The 12,815-nt window shown below is 42.9% G+C and overlaps 1 protein-coding gene and 1 non-coding gene across 4 annotated transcripts in view; both read left to right on the plus strand.

The window, feature by feature from the left end:
* The window catches only part of Mapre3 (microtubule associated protein RP/EB family member 3), a 53,865-nt gene that overhangs the window by 12,549 nt on the left and 28,501 nt on the right, over window positions 1-12,815 (plus strand). The gene's annotated exons all lie outside the window — the stretch shown is intronic.
* LOC141415104 (U1 spliceosomal RNA) lies at window positions 11,661-11,824 on the plus strand. Its single transcript, XR_012440131.1, has one exon. It is a non-coding gene; the product is annotated as a U1 spliceosomal RNA (small nuclear RNA).

A 12,815-nucleotide genomic window follows, 5' to 3' on the forward strand; every position in this document is an offset into this window, starting at 1 on the left:
GGAAAAGTGGGGCTGCTTCTTTTCCTGAGCCTTAAACTGAGCCTAACCCTTGCCTGGACATTGTGTAAATGCCCCTTGGTGAAAGCCAGGACCTAAGCAGGGGTCTGGCTCCCAGCCAGTCCCTACCAGGAAGGAACCAACAGCTTGCAGTGCAGGACTCAAGCCAGGTGGGGTAGGAGCTAAGGGGAATTGTTTTGCATGTAGAATTAAATGGGCTCTTTGTAAACATAGCCTCCTGGGCTCTCCCTTTTCTCCTAGTCAGCTAGGAGAGAATAATTAGTCCTTGGCCCTTAATTAGGTAAAATGAAGAGGAGCCACTATAGCTGATAGGCTGAAGTACAGTAAAGAATCTTGAACTTGGAGTTAGGAGACAGGCTTGGATTTATGGGACCTTGAACAAATCACAGCTCCTTGATCCCAGTTTCCTTTTCCGTAAAATAAGGTGTTCCCTCTGCCTGGAACATTCTTCCCTGTCCTTTTTTAGCTGACTCTCCTTAATCTTACATGTTTTGGCTTAAGTATCACTCTCACAGCAAAGTGTTCTGTGACATCCATCCCAATTCCACTGTAGGCTAGGGACCCTGTGTTAGTCAGCTTTCTGTCACTGAGGCAAAATACATGAGAAAATAAATTTATAGGGAAGAAAGATTTCTTTTGGCTCATGGTTTCAGAGGTTCAATCCATAGTCAACACCATTGCTTTGGTGTGGCAGAGTATTATGGTGGGGAGTATATAGCACATGGTGAAACAAAGTTGCTCTACCCTGGCAGTCAGAGAGAGTAAGAGAGAGAGGGAGGGAGAGAGAGGGAGAGGGAGAGGGAGAGAGAGAGAGAGAGAGGGAGAGAGAGAGAGAGAGAGAGGAAGACAGAGCCAGGGTCCCAAAATCCCCTTCAAGGGCACGCCTTCAGTGACCTCCCTTATTTGCACTAGGCCCCACCTCCTAAAAGTTGCACCATCTCCCAGTAGCACCACAAGCTGGCGACCAAGCCTTTAAGATGTGGGACTCTGGGGACATTCCAGACCCAAACTATAAGAATCCCCATAACAGGGTTTTTCAAATTGTGGATCACAATTATTAAGGGGTAAGAAGATCAATTTATTAAGTTGTAATCAGCATTTTATTATGTTTGAGATAATGTATCTTTACACATCCCAAGCTGAAACTCAATTGGTTACCCAGGTTGGCCTTGATCTCATCATCTTCCTGCCTCTGCTTCCCAAGTGCTGGAATTATAGGCATGGCACCACCACACCCAATCTGTAATCAGCATTTTAAAAATGAGCAGGCCAGAAAATATCAGAGTGCATTGCTCATAGTAAAAATGAGAATTGTTTAGTGAAATGTTTGTTTCATTGTATCTGTCTGTATGCATATGCTTACATAGATATTAAAATGTTTTTTACAAATAGATTGAAGGCCTCTGCTTTAAAAATATTCTATCCTAGTATTTTCCCTCTATAGCACTTAATGTTCTACAGCAACAACTTGTAATTATATAGTTGTTATGATTATTTTATTACTGTTTACCCATTGCACTAGCTAACTAACAAGCTCCATGAGGCAGGAACCAAGGCTGATTTATTCTTCCAGATAAGATGGAGGCTAAAGTTGGGGGCTCAACAAATCATTGCTGAGTGAGAAGACTCAGGTGTAGTTGGTTGTTGTTGATCTTAGTCTGTAAAGTGGTTCTGAGTGAGAAGATAGTGACCACAATAATGACTGAAAAGCCCTTGTGCGTGTCCATGATGGACAGGAATACCAGAAAGGGCAATTCTTTAACTTCTCATCCTCCAAAGTGTGAGTGGCACTGGAAACACCACTCCCACTGGGCTGCTGGAGACAGGAGGTGAGCTAAGGTGCACCTGAGTGCCTTTGACTCCAGTTGTAACCCAGTAGCAGTGCCTTCCCTGTTGGGGGGAGGGGCTGGGGTATGAGAGGCTTCCTCAAGTGGCCACCAGGTCTTCAGCTGTTCCTCCTGAGAATACTCTTAAGAACTGTGCACACTGCCTGTCTCACCCTCATCCTGATCACGTTTGTATCCATGGATTAGCTTTCCCAAGAATTTAAGTGAAAAGAGATTATTCTCAAAAATCCTTATAATACTGCCCATGTTTTCTGAGAAATTTCCAAGACTAATGTGTGCGTAATGCCTGTAACGTATAGTAGCCACCAAAAACCCCTTCTTACATAACATCCAAATTCAGGATTGCCTTTAAAATAATACCATTGCAGAAATGCATAAGGCGAGAGGTAGAAATCCTTCACCACCTTGTCCCCCAAAGAATCACTGCTACTAGTTTGTTGAATGTTCAGGTTTTTTCTATAAACAAACATATTTATTATTTTAAAACCTTGGAATCTTACTAATTTTCATTTACAGAGACACTGAAAGAGGTAGAAAAGAGTAAAGGAAAGAATTAAAATCACATTTAATTATCCCACTTAGTCAGAAGTGGCACCAAGGGATGGCTTAGATGGGTTTTAGCACTGCCCTGCCTCTACAAGTGCCCCAAGTAAACATACTATCCAGGTGCAAATGTGTGTTTGTTTTGCAAATGCAGCTGCAAAGCCTTTTCTCTCCCTCTTCCCACCAGATTACCTACCCTAAGCCCCTCCATACAGAAGACCTAGAGTAGGACATCCCAAGGTCCCAAATTCTTCCATCTCCTTTAGCCTAGGTCTCAGTTGCTTAGTACCATTTAAATGGATGTGCTTCAGCCCTGAGAGAGGTTGTGAAGACTCTTTTCTTCCCTTTTGGAGAAGGATGTTCGCTCTTCCTCAGAGTCAGGCAAAATCCCACCTGGGCCATACTCCAAGCTCATGAGGTATTTCATAGCATTCTTGTTCACAATATTTCACAAGATTCTCTCTGTACATCTCTTTTCTATGTGTGCAAACACTTAGCCAGAGAGAAAGTTCTGAGAGTGTCTGTCTGAGTGAGAAAAGCTATTCCTATAGGGTATTATGGCAGAAGTAGCTCTGGAGAACCACCCCACCTGACCAGTGCCCCACCATACAGCCATAGCCACAGGGCAGCCATCATAACCCAGAGCAGCGTCTTCAGAATGAGAGAACAAAGAAGGACTCTTAAGCTTAGAGCCCAGGTAATAGAAGATATGATCTATGTTGTAGTTACTTTTTGCCACTGTAACAAATTACAAATGTAGTGACTTAAGACAACACATGTTTATTATCTTAGGGTTCTAGAAGTTAGAAGTCCAAAATCTGTCTCACTGTGTATAATGGGCTGAATGGTGCCTCCCAAAATGTCCTGGACACCAGAATATGTGAATATTACTTTATAATGCAATGGAGTGAGTGTTACCTTATATGGCAAAAGGTGTGATTAATGAAGGTCTTGAGAGAAGCTTATCCTGGATCATGTGAGTGATCCCTAAATGCCTCCTACATGACATTATAGGGGCTATGGATGTGGCTCAGTGGTAGTGGACTGCTCACCTGGCTCATGTGAGGCTCTGGATTTTTGTTCCCAGCACATACACAAAAAAAATCCTTGTGCATATATTCTTATGAGAAGAAGGTGGATAGCGGTGTTTCAGAGAGAAGAGGAGAAGACAGTGTGACCACAGAGGCAGAGATTGGAGTGACAAGGCATGGCCATATGCCACCAGAAGCTAGAAGAAAGGGCAGGAGAGATTTCCCTAAAGCTTTCAGAAGGAGTGTAGCCATGCCAACGGTTTGATTTTGGGCTTCACTATCTGACCTCCCAGATAGTGAGAGAATATATTTTTGTGGTTTAAGCTACAGTTTGTGGTAATTGTTACAGCAGCCGCGGGAAACTAATACAGTGGGTCAACATCAAGGTTGGCAGGGCTGTTTCCTCTGGAGGCCTTAAGAGAAACCCGTGTCCTTGCCTATTCCAGCTCCTTGAGGCCTCCTGCGTTCCTTGACTCATGGAGCCTCATTAGTCTGCTTCCATCATCACATAATCCTGCTTTCCTCTTCTAAGGACCCATATTGGACCCACCTAGATAATCGAAGAAAATATTTCCATCCCTAGACTCTTAACTCAATCACATTTGCAAACTCAATTCACAGTTTCCCGGCATCAGGATATGGATATCTTTGGGGGCCTCCCACAATCTACAACCTAAAGGGTGTGGGTAAGGCATGGTGAGTCTGTTCACCACATCCCAGAGTGTTCAGAGTAGCTGTGACTCCTCAAGCTAGGGATGTAGCTCAGTGGCAAAGCCATTGCCTAGAGTGCATGAGGGTCTGTGTTCAACCCATCACACACACACACCCACTCAATACACTCCCACACCCACTCACATACACACTCACACACCCACTCACACTCTCACACAACACATATGCACGCACGCACACAAATGCCATTCCTTGAAGCCTGAGAAAGGCAGAAAGAAGGAAAATACTTCTTGATGCAGAAGGGTGTACCCAGAGTGCATTACTCTCCCAGGCTCCTTCAGGCAGGAAATGTAGAAGAGACCAGGTCAGCAGTGGTAAAAAGAGGAAGATACAAATATGGGCTAGGCGAGATGAAGCACTCTCTTGAGGCTTTTGAGGTGATAATGGGGTGAGGGAATATCTTCCACAGCACTCACCTTTGGTCGTTGCCAGGCAAGCTAAGTCAAAGGGGCCTTTGGTTTGGCCACTAAGGACATTCTATGCAGCCACCAATCATAAAACTGATTCCTGTGGGCCACTGGAGACAAGTCACATGGGGACTAGAGGTGATGCCCTCCTAATGGGAGAGTTACGAGGCATGTGGGAGGTGTTAAGGCTCCCACTGTAAAAGATGGAGCTGGCTCATGGCATGGCCTGTTGGTCACAAGGAAGTGAAAAGCTAAGGAACCACTATCTAAAACACTTGCATTTAGAGGGAAGAGCTCAGGAGGGAGCTCTCCGTAATAGTTGCTGTTGAAGATAGATGGAGTTAGTTACTTGAGGCAGTTTGAAAGTTTAAAAAATACATCAAGACCATCAAAAGAAGAGGCCCCATTCTGTTCCTACCTATCTCTCTAGCTCTGGAAAATACAGATTTCTTCCTCAGAAGTAAATAAAACTTCTCATCCTTGGAGAGGATGAGAGAGCATTCATTATTAATGTTTATTTTCACATTTACAGATGAAAGGCACGCCAGCTTCAAAGAGGTAGATTGGGACTGGGGAGAGAATTTAATTCTCAACATTAAAATTATCTACTAGAAAACACTCATGCCTATTTTTAAAGTTTCTCATGCTTGAATATAAAGTTGGGAATTTCAAAAGGGATTTGACAACCAATAAAAGGATCAGAGAAGAGTCTATTAGGACAGAAATCTTTATGCTCCTAACCACCCAAACTAATTTCCAGGACGAGGCCTTAGATGAAGGTGTTAGTAAGCATCTGCCTCCTACGTGCTTGTGAAATGCAGTGAGGAGTTCTGACCAGTGCCTGGAACCTTGCCAGAGAATTGAGGGCTTACTTCTGCTCCAGATCTTCCTTCATAACATGAAGGTTCCAGACTCCAATTAATGAATTTCACTTCACAAAAGAGCTTGTTGGCTACTTGCTCTAGTTTAAAGTTCAAGGTAAAGGACACACAAAATAACCCATCCCCTGGGGGGGATCACCTCTCCAATACACAATTCTGCCACTGCTCCCTAGGCAGGTGGGCTGCGGAGGCTAGGTTCTACCCTGCAGGGCCATTGTTACAAGGGGTGCCTCTCGGCCCACGGGCCTGAACAGCCACAGTGATGTAATACCATTGTCTTTCATGGGATCAGTTTCCTGAGCTGGTGGAAGAGGCTTCTCCTTGACTTACTTACTTACTTACTTATTTGTTTGTTTGTTTATCTTTAGCAGTACTGGGGTTTGAGTACCTTGCTCTTGCTAGGCAGGCATTCTACCACACATTCCCCAGCCCTTTTTTTGATTTAGTTGTTTTTCAGAAAGGGGCTCACATTTTTTTCTGAGCAACCTCAGACTACAATCCTCCTCCTTATGACTCCCTGAGTTACTGGGATCACAGGCTCAAGCCACCATTCCCAGATTATTGGTTGAGAAGGGGCCTCATGAACTTTTTGCCCTGACTAACCTCAATTTTCCATCCTTCTGATCTCCACCTGATGAGTAGCTGAGATTACAGGTGTGAGCCACCATACCCAGCCTGACAGTTTTTAAATATGAGGACATCCCACCATCTCAGCATTCTGTGATGGTGTGAAGTAATAACTGTTAGTCTCTACTTTTTAAAATTTTTCATATCTCATCAAGAACACTGCATACATTTAACTGCTTTATAAATGTTGGCAGAAGAAACCAGTTAGCTAAGTTGTCATTCGTAGCTATGACCCATCACTGACATTTTTTAAGCACATAGGAAGTCAGCATATTTCTTTAGTTTTGTTTCCCACATTCCATTATCCAATCTCACCATTTGGAATCCAACAAGAAGACTGAAGCTTCCGGAAATGAGGAAAACCACAATGTAAAAAACCATGCCGTGTCATGACTCAGCTTTATACTGGTCAGGCCACTGACTGATCAGCAGTGACAGAAGCAGGGTCAGTAGGTGGAAACTTTGCATGTGTTCTCTGGAGCAGGGCTCCTCAGGCGTGGTCTTAAGCCCCAGCCCATATCTGTCCCTTGCTGGGGATGCCCAGGAATCTCATAGTCATAGTCCAGTCAGGCAGGCCATCTGCACCCTAACTTCTGAGGGAGGTTAGGAATCCCTAAGGGGATTTCCTTCTTAAGTTCCATCTTTTTATTAGCATGTATTAATTGTACAGAGGTTTCATTGTGATATTTCCATCTATACATAAATGTACTTTGATCAAATTCACACCCTTTATTGCTCTTTTTTGTATCACTTCCATGCTTTTTAATGGTTTCATTACTCTGTTTTCATACGTGCATATAAAGTACTTTGATCATAATCATCACTCAACACCCTCTCCTTTTGCCCTCCAAAACGTCCCCATTTTATACTACACAGGTCAATCTTGCCAAACCCAAAGGGACACCTGCCACTCCTTAGAAAAATGATCCTTCTCCTCTTTTCCTGTCCCCTTGGACCCAAGAGAGAATTGCACACTGGCTCAGCACTGTCTGCAGGGAAGTCCCAGTTTTATTATTCACTGCCACCTCAACTTGCTCACAAATAGACTGTAATTCCAGAACCCTGAGTCCCAAATTAATAGAGAAGCCAAGTCTTGTAACCATCTCTGCCTCTTTCACTATGTGATGATATTCTAAAGTTTGTCTTGACACACCAAGAAGAAAAAGCTTTATGGAATTTCTGTTGGCTGTTTGTAGAACATCAAGACATACCTGCTAAGCTCCAGAGCCCAGGCAGTCCCTGCTTATAGCCCAGGAGACAAATACCTCTGCTGTGTATGAGCTGGACACTCTGGAAGTTGCTTTGCATATGCTACCTCAATTAATGAGAAAAGCCATCCAGGGTCTGTGTAATTCAGGGAGAGGACAATAATATCATGAATAGAATGACTGGCAGGCTTGACTTTCTTCCCAGCTGGTGCTCACTTACTGTGGTAGGAAAGTTAGTCCTGGTGCCTCTGCTTATCCCTCTGTAAAATGTAAAGCAAGGTTATTACCTATTCCCATTACCCAATCATGAGGTCATTGTTGGGAATACTCTGAACTTCTCAGATGAAAGATGGCATAAAACTACAAAGTACAGCAGGTGTGGGACAAGGTGCTGGAAGATCCTGAATGAGATAGCTGTTAAGAGAGAAACTGAAGGATGAAGGATGTCCTTCCTACTCTGCCATCATAAGGACTTTGGGACCTCATTCACCTGCCTGCTTGTGTTAGGAAGGATGGTATGAATTCACATTAGGCAGCCTAGTGTAGTGGTTAAAAGCAAAGATTTTGGAGTCTGTAAATGACTGAACCAGAATCTGGAGGTGGGAGACAGAAAAATCACAATTTTAAGAAATTCCCAAAGTGATTCTGCTACACACACCAAAGTCTGAGGAGCATCACGGCCTCACTAGACTACTGACTATTCCCAAAGTGGCTGTGTACTCCACACATCTCTTAAATAAATGCTCATGCTCTCCGTACTGTCTGAACCCACCCTTTCCCTCTCAGTCCCTCCCATGCACACTCCACATACATGATCTCTTGGCGTATCTGACAGGTAAATGAAACCAATTATTCTTTAAAGGCCAGATCACACATCACCTTTTGCCCAAAACCTTTTCAGAGGAAAAGAATGTGAAAAGAATACCATACAACCATCAAAGAGACTGAAGTGAATCTCCACACCCCCATGGAAAAGTACCATGATATTTTTAAAGGAAAAGTCACAGAATATATTTTGATTCCATTTTTCTTTAAGCAACTGTACAAATATGTATATACATAGTTTGAATATATATAAAGTTCCTATTAACAAGGAAATTTACTTTTTAATTTTATATATATCTGTTATTTTAATTGCATGCTACTTATGTAATTGTTCAAGTTCAATAACAAAGTAATTACTGAGAGAGTAATTGCTCAAATAGTTACTGGGGAGTAATCAATTGCCTTGCTACCCTTGTAGATCATGCTATCATTAAACTGTTCAGCCTTAAGGTCCTTAATGGCAGGGCCTTGTGCTACTCACCTGCCTGTCACCAGTGCTCAGAACTGTCCCTGACACTCAGTGAGTGTGCAGTGAGCAGAGGCAGGAGGCAAGGAGAGAGAAGGAGAGATTGAGAAGCAGGTGGTCAGGTTGGACACAGAGACGGCTCACGGGTATGTCTAATCCTAGTCGAAGGCCAGTAGCAGGAAGGAAGTGATAGTGGTGATTTGACCAACACTGCCTACAGCCTCAGCAACAAAAGAAAGTTGTGACTGGTAGGAGGAAGAAGGGAACTTTGGAGGTGGCAGTTAACTATAAATGGTCTGTGGGTCACTGCCACTCAGTTTATTAAAGTCATGACTCTCAAGTTTATGACCGCCTGCTTCAAAGTAACCCCTACTTTTTTTCAAAACAGAAATTTCAAAATTCCCTGTACCTTTGTTAGAACAGAAAGAAATGGGCTCCTTTTCACAATGTCTTTAATACCCCCTTTCTGTCTCTGCCCCTCCAGAACCCTGTCTCTGGAAGCCCCTGGTACCTTCTAGGCATCCACCTCAGTCTCACATCTATAGGTCAGTCTCTCAAACTCTAAATGAAGCCAGTTGTAAATAGATGGCTACACGTCTTCTCTCCATTCCACAGAAAGTGTAGGGCATTCCTCCTTGCCTTCCTTACTGAAGTAACTCAAAGTTAAGCTAGCTTTTCACTTTGACCTCCTTCGGCTGCACATGTGAAAGTTGACTCCCTGTCTTTTGCCACCACACCAGGCATGCACATCCTTTGTGCCAGCTTCCTAGTAGAAATTGGATGTGTGTAACTTCTTAATCTCATGATTTGGGGAAATTGAAATTATTGTGACTCCTATAACTAAGGGAGAATGACAAATGAGGTACGTTCATATTGTATTTACATCTGAAAGTTATACCATTACCTTCTGACAAAAACATGATTTTAAGGCTAGAGATGTAGCTTGGTGGTAGAGCACTTGCTTAGCATACTCAATCCCCAACGCTACAAAACTGTGATTTTAAGTCAAATTTTAGGGAATGCATTGCACTTATTCTCATTAAGTAATGTTTTTAGATATTTTTAAAATATTGACTTATTCTAGGAGTTTGGGGATGATATGTAAGGGTAACAGAAAATAGGTCATTTGGCAAACACTAAGTATCTACTTTGGCCATGCTTTGAAATTAAATTACTGTACCTGCTGCTTCCCCTAAATTCATCATACAGTTTTAATATACTCTGCTGTATTCATGGAAATGTTACATAAGTCCCATAAAGCTAGAGTTGAATAACAATTGATGGCATCTTACTCATCTTTATCCTTGTTAAGATACTGTGTGGGCCAGAAGTGGGAAGATGACTTGAAGCCCTTCTCTTCCCTCCATGGAGTGCTGATTCTGCATGATGTGTTGCTTCTCTCCTGAGAAACTCAGGGTTGTTTTATTTCCTTCTCCACACATTGTACTTTCACACCCTTTTGACATTTTGCCACTTCCTCTAGAACAGCTAGCTTCAATTTAGTCAAAAGGTTACATGGATTCTCTTTTCCTTTCTCCAGAAATATTATGCATGTTCCAACTGGAAGACTCTGACAAAGTACAATATTAAGACATTATTAAAATAAAACCAGAGGTCTGGTGGCTCAAGAGGACAGTACCTGCCTAGCAAGTATGAGACCATGAGTTCAAGCCCCAGCACCAGCCAAAAAAAAAAAAAAAACAGAGGGCTGGGTGTGTGGCTTAAGTGGTAGAGCCCTTGCCTGTCAACCACAAGGCCATGAGTTCAAACTCCAGTTCTGAAAAAAAAAAAAAAGTCAGACACTGATTGGCTATAGCTCTTTTCTTTCTCAGCCTCACCCCCACTTTTTTTTTTCTGTTTTGTCATCAGTCATTCTAGGATCTTTAATGACAAATTTGCAAAGAGTGTCCTGCCAGATTACACCAGTCTCTCTAGTCACAGCCTAAGTCCTTCTCCAGGACACAAAAGTTATTTCTAGGGATAGGAGAGCTTCCTCTTAGGGGAAGTGCTGAGGCAGTCAGAAGGAAGTGTAGTGCTTACCTGATGGCTCTAGACACTTCAGATGATGATGGAGTTCTTGGTGCATGGCTTTGGCTCACTACACTGGGCTTTTTCCAGGTTGAAGGCCAGCTGAGTAGCCCTCTGCCCCCTTCTCAACCTTACCAACTCTGATGTTTGCTGGATTTGGGAAATACAATGGTTCTGATCCTTTACTCTACCCTAGCTTGGTGACCACTGGTTGGGTCTGAAAGTTTATGGCTGTCAGGAAAAGCCAGGCCAGGACACATAATAGATGTCTGGAAGACTGTGCTTGTCTGAATAGAGGGCGACATTAAGGAGTGCTTCCAGGATATGTCTGGAGTTGGCTTGGGCCCTAATCTTCACAGATAGGAGCTGTCCAGCATTTCAGAATACTTTGTGTCTCTCTACTTGAAAGAAATGTACTGATGCTCTGGCTATCTTTTGGGAGGAGGGGCAGCACCTCTTGAACAATGCCTCCAGCTCTTTTTGCTTTACCCATTTTTTAAATAGGATCTTGCATTTATGCCTTGGCCAGCACAGGCCTGCCTGGACATCCATCCTCCTCTGTATACTTCCCATGTAGCTAGGATGGCAGATGCATGCCCCCATGCCCAGCTTTCATTGGTTGAGATGGGGTCTGGGGAACTTTTTGCCCAGGTTGGCCTCGAACTGAGATCCTTCCAATCTCTGCCTCCAAAATAGCTAGGATTACAGGCATGAGCCACCACACCCAGCCTTGCTTTGTCTGTCTTCACTAGTTTGTTGTGTGCCATGTCTTAAGGAAACGGATACAGTTCAGGATCCTAGCCTCTCAGGTCTTTAGACCTAACAACTTAATCATCAGCTTTTCTTAAGGTCACTGAGCCCTGAGAAAACTGACTTATATTGATTTACACAGGCACATTTGTACCAGAAGGTCAATTTAATATAGCTAGGGATATACTTCTTCCCTATATCATGGTGCCTTGAGAATCAGAAAAGTAATCAGAGCTTGCTTTGTGAGCATGAAAATCAGAGCAAATAGAATTGGAAGATGTTACAAAATGATGTATCATACTTACCTGGCAGGGGAGATACCATGATCACGAAGGCGGTTTTCCCAGGGTGAGGCTTATCCATTGCACTCTGGATATGCTGACCCCTGTGATTTCCCCAAATGTGGGAAACTCAACTGCATAATTTGTGGTAGTGGGGGACTGCATTCGCACTCTCCCCTGAAAAAAAAAAAAAAGAAATGATGTATCATTTGACACCATGGTCAAGCTTGATTAATTCTCCCCCTTCCACTGGATGAGACATAATCCTGGTTACCAGAATACCAATCCTAGATAAACAGGGAGATACTCCTCTGGACAACATTAGAATTATACTAGCATATTTTACTCTCTAGCTACTTTTTTCTAGATTCCATAAAACCACCACTTCCGTTTAAAATTGTCGTGACAACCAGATTCCACATCTTGCCCTATTACAGTTCTCAAGTCTGTAACTTGTTTTACGTTGATAAATTTTAAGTTAGTGATGCCTGATAACATTTAGGAAGACATTTTAGTCATATTTACAATAGCAGACACTTTTTCTCCTGTCAGGTAGCCCCATGCAGAGCATGTAGATGTTAGCAGGGACCATGGGCACTTGCTGCCAGGGCCAGTTAGTAAATATTTTACTTTTGCAAGGCCGGGTGGTCTCAATCAAAACTACTCCACTCTGCTGTTGCCAAATGACAGCAGCTGTAGAAAGTATACAAATTAGTGATTGTGACTCTATTCCAGTAAAAATTTTTTTGGTAAAAAAAAGGGGAAACTGTAGCTCATACTTTTTGTTTGTTTGTTTTTTGGGATTGTTTTGTTTTGTTTTCTGGTGGTACTGGGTTTGAACTCAGGACCTCATGCTTGCTAGGCAGGTGCTCTACCACTTGAGCTACTCCACCATCATCTAACTCATACTTTGTCAACCTCTATTTGGGAGTCATAGACATAGGCTCTTTCCTATCCTTTGCCACAGTCCTCTTTGATTCAAAATATCCATATTATGCTTAAGTCTTCAAACTGGTTCTATTCTCTCCTAACAGACCGTGATCCTTAGAGAAGTGTCTCATTCAAAACTGAGGCTGGGAGAGCACAGTTGAGTCTGGAACAGCCTACTATGCCAGAAAGGAGGATCTTCTGAAGGAGTTATGGGATGTGTCCTAAGGACCAGGAGTTGCCT

Source organism: Castor canadensis, chromosome 12 (genome assembly GCF_047511655.1).
Source record: "Castor canadensis chromosome 12, mCasCan1.hap1v2, whole genome shotgun sequence".
In the NCBI taxonomy this organism is placed as follows: Eukaryota; Metazoa; Chordata; class Mammalia; order Rodentia; family Castoridae; genus Castor; species Castor canadensis.